Genomic DNA, 8,261 nt, shown 5'->3' on the forward strand with positions numbered 1-8,261 from the left:
TAATGCTACACAATGATTTACTGCAAGCAAGTCCACTATGGAGTGACAGATTCCTTTAATTGCTTTAATGTGTTAGTTTTTTCCTTAGCTCTTAAGGTAGAATGGAGAAGTAAAAAAAGTTTATACCCTATGTTGTATCTACTGTAAAAAGATAACGATTGACATGCAAAAAATGAAATCAAATATAAATCTTGTTTTTCCTTGGGCAACCAATAAATAAAAACAAACCAATTTGATAGGGCATCCTACATACATTTCATTGTGTTTTATTAAAAATCTAAGATTAGAGAAAAAAGAATGAAAAGATATGAACAAAGCCTCCAAGAAATATGGAATTCTGTGAAAAGACCTAATCTACATTTGATAGGCTTACCTGAATGTGATGAAGAGAATAAAACCAAGCTGGAAAAGACTCTACAGAATACTATCCAAGAGAACTTTCCCAATCTAGCAAGGCAGGCCAATATTCAAGTCCAGGAAATACAGAGAACACCACAAAGATATTCCTCAAGAAAAACAACCCCAAGGCACATAATTGTCAGATTCACCATGTTGAAATGAAGGAAAAAATCTTAAGGGCAGCCAGAGAGAAAGGGTGGGTTACCCACAAAGGGAAGCCCATCAAATTCACAGTGGATCTCTCAGCAGAAACCCTACCAGCCAGAAGAGAGTGGGGGCCAATATTCAACATCCTTAAAGAAAAGAACTTTCAGACTAGAATTTCATATCCAACCAAACTAAACTTCATAAGCAAAGGAGAAATAAAATTCTTTATGAATAAGCAACTGCTGAGAGATTTTGTCACCACCAGGCCTGCCCTACAAGAGCTCCTGAAAGAAACACTAAACATAGAAAGGAACAACCAGTACCGGCCACTCCAAAAATCTACCAAATGGTAAAAAGCATGAACAAAATGAAGAAACTGTGTCAACTAATGGGCAAAACAACCAGCTAGCATCAAAATGGCAGGATCAAATTCACACATAACAATATTAACCTTAAATGTAAATGAGCTAAATGCCCCTATCAAAAGACACAGACTAGCAAATTGGATAAAAAGTCAAAACCTATTGGTGTGCTGTATCCAGGACCCATCTCACATGCAAGGTTACACATAGGCTCAAAATAAGGGGATGGAGGAAGATTTACCAAGCAAAGGGAGAGCAAAAATAAAAGCAGGAGTTGCAATCCTAGACTCTGATAAAATAGACTTTAAGCCAACAAAGATCAAAAGAGACAAAGAAGGGCATTACATAATGGTAAAAAGATCAATGCAACAAGAAGAGATACTGATCCTAAATATATATGCACCCAATACAGGAGCACCCAGATACATAAAGCAAGTTCTTAATGACATAGATTCCCACACAATAATAGGGGAGACTTTAACACTCCACTGTCAATATTAGAAAGATCAACGAGATAGAAAATTAACAAGGATATCCAGAACTTCAACTCAGATCTAGACCAAACAAACCTAATAGACATTTACAAAACACTCCACCCCAAATCCACAGAATATACATTCTTTTCAGCACCACATAACACCTACTCTAAAATTGACCACATAATTGGAAGTAAATCACTCCTCAGCAAATGCAAAAGAACAGTAATCATAACAAACAGTCTCTCAGACCATGCTGCAATAAAATTAGAACTCAGGATTAAGAAATGCACAATTTCATGGAAACTGAAAAACTGGCTCTTGAATATTTACTGGATAAACAATGAAATGAAGTCATAAATAAAGATGTTCTTTGAAAACAACTAGAATAAAGACACAATGTACCAGAATCTCTGGGACACATTTAAAGCAGTATGTAGAGGAAAATTTATAGCAATAAATGCACACATGAGAAGCAAGAAAAGATCTAAAATCAACACTCTATCATCAGAATTGAAAGAGCTAGAGAAGCAAGAGCAAAAGCTAGCAGAGGACAAGAAATAATTAAGATCAGAGCAGAACTGAAGGAGACAGACACAAAACACCCTTCAAAAAATTAATAAATACATGAGCTGTTTTTTTGAAAAGATCAATAAAATAGACCACTAGACAGATTAATAAAAACGAAAAAAGAGCAGAATCAAATACATGCAATAAAAAACAAAAAAGGGGATATCACCACAGATTCCACAGAAATACAAACTACCATCAGAGATTACTACAAACAACTCTATGCACATAAACCAGTAAATCTGGAAGAAATGGATAAATTCCTGGATACTTACACCCTCCCAAGTCTAAACCAGCAAGAAGTCAAAACCCTGCATAGACCAATAACAAGGGCTGAAGTTGAGGCAGCAATTAGTAGCCTACCAACCAAAAAAAGCCCAGGTCTGGATGGGTTCACAGCTGAATTCTACCAGACATACAAAGAGGAGCTGGTACTACTCCTTCTGAAACTATTCCAAACAATCCAAAGAGGGAATCCTTCCCAAATCATTTTATGAGACCAACATCATCCTGATACCAAAACCCACAGAGACTCAACAAGAAAAGAAAGCTTCAGGCCAATATCCATGATGAACATAGATGCAAAAATCTTCAATAAAATACTGGCAAACCAATTGCAACAGCACATCAAAAAGCTTATCCATCATGATCAAGTAGGCTTCATCTAGGGGATGCAAGGCTGGTTCAACATATGCAAATCTATAAATGTAATCCACCACATAAACAGAACCAAAGACAAAAACCGCAGGATTATCTCAATAGATGCAGAGAAGTCCTTCAAAAAAATTCAACAGCCTTTTATGCTAAAACTCTCAATAAACTAGGTATCAATGGAAAGTATCTCAAAATAATAAAAGCTATTTATGACAAACCCACAGCCAATATCAAACTGAATGGGCAAAAACTGGAAGCATTCCCTTTGAAATCCGGCACTAGACAAGGATACCCTCTCTCACCTCTCCTATTCAACATAGTATTGGAAGTTGAGTCAGAGCAATCAGGCAAGAAAAAGAAAGAAAGCATATTCAATTAGAAAAGGAGGAAGTCAAATTGTCTCTATTTGCAGATGACATGATTGGATATTTAGAAGACCCCATCATCTCAGCCTCAAATCTCCTGAAACTGATAAGCAACTTCAGCAAAGTCTCAGGATAGAAAATCAATGTGCAGAAATCACAAGCATTCCTCTACACCAATAACAGACTTAAAGAGAGCAAATCAAGAATGAACTGCCATTCACAATTGCTACAAAGAGAATAAAATACCTAGGAATACAACTAACAAAGGATGTAAAGGACCTCTTCAAGGAGAACTACAAACCACTGCCCAAGGAATGAGAGAGGGCACAAACAGATAGAAAAACATTCTATGCTCATGGTTGGGAAGAGTCAATATTGTTAACATGGTCATAGTGCCCAAAGTGATTTATAGATTCAATGCTATCCCCATCAAGCTACCTGTGACTCTATTCACAGAACTCAAAAAAACCACCTGAAACTTCATATGGAACCAAAAGAGAGCCTGCATAGCCAAGTCAATTCTAAGTAAAAGGAACAAAGCTGGAGGCACCATGCTACCTGACTTCAATTTATACTACCAGGTTACAATAATCAAAACAGCACGGTACTGGTACCAAAACAGAGATGTAAACCAATGGAATAGAACAGAGGTTTCAGGGGCAGTACCACACATCTACAAACATCCAATCTTTGACAAACATGACAAAAACAAGCAAGGGGAAAGGATTCCCTGTTTGATAAATGGTGTTGGGAAAACTGCCTAGCCATGTGCAGAAAGCAGAAACTGGACCCCTCCTGACATCTTACACTAAAATTAACTCCAGATGGATTAAAGACTTAAACATAAGACCTAACACCATAAAAACCCTAGAAGAAATACATAGGCAAAACCATTCAGGACATAGGCATAGGCAAGGACCTCATGACTAAAACACCAAAAGCATTGAAAACAAAAGCCCAAATAGAGAAATGGGGTCTAGTTAAACTCCAGAACTTCTGCCCAGCAAAAGAAACAATCATTAGAGTGAACTGGCAACCAATAGAATTGGAAAAAAATTTTGCAATCTACCCATATGACAAGGGGCTAATATCCAGAATCTACAAATAACTAAAACAGATTTACAAGAAAGAAACAAATCCATTCAAAAGTAGGCGGAAAGAAGGCATATATGAGGCCAACAAACTTATGAAAAAATGCTCATCACTGGTCATTAAAGAAAAGCAAATGAAAACCGCATTGAGATACCATCTCACACCAGTTAGAATGGCGATCATTAAAAAATCTGGTGACAACAGATGCTGGAGAGGATGTGGAGAAATAGGAACACTTTTTCACTGTTGGTGGGAGTCTAAATTGGTTCAACCATGTGGAAGGCAGTGTGGCGCTTCCTCAAGGACCTAGAAATAGAAATTCCATTTGATCCAGTAATCCCATTACTGGGTATATATCCAAAGGATTATAAATCATTCTATTATAAAGACACATGCACACATATGTTCACTGTGGCACTGTTTACAATAGCGAAGACCTGGAACCAACCCAAATGCCCATCAATAGACTGGACAAAGAAAATGTGGCACATATACACCATGGAATACTATGCAGCCATAAAAAACAATGATTTTGTGTCCTTTGTAGGGACATGGGTGAATCTGGAAACCATCATTCTCAGCAAACTGACACAAGAACGGAAAATCAAACACCGCATGTTCTCACTCATAGGTGGGTGTTGAACAATAAGAACGCCTGCACACAGGGAGGGGAGCATCACACACTGGGGTCTGCTAGGGGAGACTAGGGGAGGGACAGTGGGGATTAGGGAGTTGGGGAGGCATAACATGGGGAGAAATGCCAGATATAGGTGATGGGGAAATGGGGGCAGCAAACCACATTGCCGTGTAAGTGCCTATGCAACAATCCTGCATGTTCCGCACATGTAGCCCAGAACCTAAAGTGCAATAATATATATATATATATATGAAGTCTATCAAGAAGATAGAACAAAAGCCTTTATCATATTATTCTGTCCTCATGTCTTTCTTTGTAAAATGATGGAAAAAAGTTCTCCATAAGTAAATTATTAACTAATGAAAATTACTTATAGAAATTTTATGAGGATGATATCTGGAATAAATTCAGCAGGCAAGTATTTCATCTAAATATTGGTCATTTTTTCTTACTGAATTGAATTGGAGCTGAACCTGACATATTCATTATTTGTCTAATATGTTTTATGTATGGTTCTCACAGAATGGTGTTCATGGTATTGCTGTAAATTCAGGCAGTTTGGGGATTCACTTCCATTATAGTTTCACAGACGTTGACTTGTATTTAGAAAAAATGAAAATTTAGCTTTAAAAAATGTGTTATTTGAAATTTATCCTTTGAGTTAAGCTAGTCATAATTTTGATCCAAAACAATATCCTATCTCTGCCAAGTTAATGTTAATGTTATGTTATTCAATTTCCAGTTTTTAAATTTTTCTAATGTTTTGCTTCAATGAATTACACAATATTCTCTCTGTGTGCCTGCAAAACTCCCACTTCAAACAAGATCATTTTAACTGTAAAGTGTCAAATCATTTAAGTAGATTTTTTAAGACATTAAAAGCTCTATATAACTTACTTTTTCTTATAGAAGTGTTTGCTTTATAAATAAGTGGCAAAATAAACAACTAAATAGGCAACTGTATAAATATTGGTACATTTAAAAGATGGAAGGAGATGCTTTCATGTACTTATATGGAGAGACCTCCTAAGACATATTCAAATGTTTCGTGTAAAATAGTTCATTTCTCACAAGGCCAGATTTTCACAATATTATTTTGCATAGACATTCCACTCTCAACTTATATATTTGCACAATTAGTCACAATTTCTTCTGTCTCTTTCTCTTATTCTTCCTTCCTTCATTCATTCAACAACTATTTGCTTAGTGCCTGAAAAGTGCTAGGTACTGAGTGACATACTGAGGTTGAGTAGTGAATAACAGAGAAGATGCTGGCTCTGCGGGAACTTATGTTCTAGAGCTTTACATTTTTATGATGCCTATGAAGGCTCAGTTCTACCCTAGACTAAATGACTGAGGTAGATGGAGAGCTCTGGTATCCCTCTCCTTCTCCACTCATCTAGTGGTCTTGGACATACACTTAAGGAGACCAAGGATACAGAATACTCAACTCACCCTGCTGTGCAACTTCGACCATGTAAATGATTGCTTGATGCTGACATTAATCTCCATGTGAACTCCCAATGCTGTTTCAATTCTCAAGTGAACTCCAGGCCTCTCCAAAGCTTAACAGCCCTGTTCTAATATCCATTGGCTGGAATGCCCTAGTGAGAAAAGTGGACTTTTTATTTCATACCCACCAACATCACAGGGCTTGCTATAGCCGTCTGCCTGGTTTTTCTCTATTTATCGAGGGATGAGGCCTCTTGCACAACTGAAAGTGTGCATTTCTGAGGACTGGAGTAAACTCTTAACTTCTGTCTTTTGTTTGGACTCCTTCATTGATGACACATCACAGAAGCTGAGATCCATCATGGACCTCCGAAGATAATTAATCCAGATGCCTCTTTGGTCCGTTCCACTAACCAGCTGGAACACATAATTTCTTCCTCTCCAATCCCAACATCAATTATTCACCCAAATAATGACCAGATGTTGCTAGTTTACTTGGAAATAGTGTCCTGTAGTTCTGGCTTTGTCTCTGTCTCTGATCTCTGCTGGGAAGGCTCCATAGGCCCCTTCCTTCCCATGGTGCATCATTCCAATCTAGCTACCAGGAAACTCTGTTGTGCAGATGATAGATTTGATGTGTCTCTAAATCTGCACACCATCACCTATCTGCCTTTTGTTGCCTATTATTTTCCTTCTATTAATGAATTAATGCAAATACTTACATTTTATTTATAAGAGCTCTTGCCTGCTGTCCCTTTCTCATTCAAACAAAATATATTGTTACATTCTTTCTTAATTTCTTATTAAAGAAATAAAAATAAACTACCAAAACAACTCTTCAAAATCTGATATTTTGGCAAATTATATTTCACAATTCAAGTAGATATCCAGATGTTGGTTTTCAATAGTATATGATTATTGAACATAAGTATTCAAAGATAAAATGTAGAAGTACAAATTTTCTCATCAGGTAAATAGATGGCCAAATTGTGGCTTAATTTCCAGAGATTGAATTGATTCCAGAAATTGAATTGGACTCTATTTTATTTCACTTCATATGTCTATATGTGTGTATATGTATATTTTTGTGCTACCAAACTTGTTAAGAATATTCTTTGTGTAATATGCAAAATAGTTTTTGGTCAGTGAACAAAACTGTTGGCTCATAGTTTAGTATTTAATACCTACATAGAAAATCCTAATTCATAACTCAAGATTTGTACTTCTTTCAAAATTGCCTATAATTATTAGGTTTTACAGAAATTCTGTAATGCAGACTGCAAAATAACTATTTAAAAATAGCAAAATCCCTGTCTACTAGTAGTATAAAATGTCCTTGACTCTGCTGAGTGATGGAGGATCCCTGGGTATGCTTAGGTTTTTTGTTTGTTTGTTTGTTTGTTTGTTTGTTTGTTTGTTTGTTTGTTTTTAAGACAGAGTCTTGCTACGTCGCCAGGCACCAGGCTGGAGTTCAGTGGCACAATCTCGGCTCACTGCAACCTCTGCCTCCCGGGTTCAAGGAGTTCTCCTGCCTCAGCCTCCCCAGTAGCTGGGACCACAGGCACGCGCCACCACGCCCAACTAAGTTTTGTATTTTTGGTAGAGACGGGGTTTCACCATGTTGGCCAGGATGGTCTCCATCTCTCGACCTCATGATCTGCCCGCCTCGGCCTCCCAAAGTGCTCGGATTACAGGCATGAGCCACCGCGCCTGGCCGCCTGGGTATGCTTAGGTTTGTAACGAACAGCTTTAAGAAAATTTTCCAGTGGCTGCCTTGCTTTTTCTAAATGTCATGTTTCTGGGGTTAACAGTTTTCTATGTTCAAAACACTCCTACAAAGTGAAATATATGTGGCACACAGTAGAGATTGGAGTACAATGTGCATTTTTATATGTGAAAATTCTTATATGGATTTCAAATGTAGAATCAACTTGAGGTGGGCTAAGTAATATCAGAAAACCCTTAGCTATGGGAAAGAACAGAAGAAGAGGTTATATTTTTGTTTCTTTTCTTCTTCTCATTTTTTTAGACAGACTCTTTCTCTATCACCCAGACTAGAGTGCAATGGCACAATCTCGACTCACTGCAACCTCTGCCTTCTGGGTCC

The 8,261-nt window shown here is 37.3% G+C and overlaps 1 long non-coding RNA gene across 1 annotated transcript in view; it reads right to left on the minus strand.

The window, feature by feature from the left end:
• Window positions 1–630: 630 nt before the first annotated feature.
• Window positions 631–8,261, minus strand: part of LOC108306759 — a 10,628-nt gene continuing 2,997 nt past the window's right edge. Inside the window, exons 2-3 of the long non-coding RNA XR_001826266.1 lie at window positions 2,230–2,232; window positions 631–640 (exon numbers count right to left, since the gene is read on the minus strand). This is a non-coding gene — a long non-coding RNA (uncharacterized LOC108306759). The remainder of the gene's footprint in view (window positions 641–2,229; window positions 2,233–8,261) is intronic.

The sequence above is a fragment of the Cebus imitator genome, unplaced genomic scaffold, assembly GCF_001604975.1.
Source record: "Cebus imitator isolate Cc_AM_T3 unplaced genomic scaffold, Cebus_imitator-1.0 Scaffold74, whole genome shotgun sequence".
NCBI classification, from domain to species: Eukaryota; Metazoa; Chordata; class Mammalia; order Primates; family Cebidae; genus Cebus; species Cebus imitator.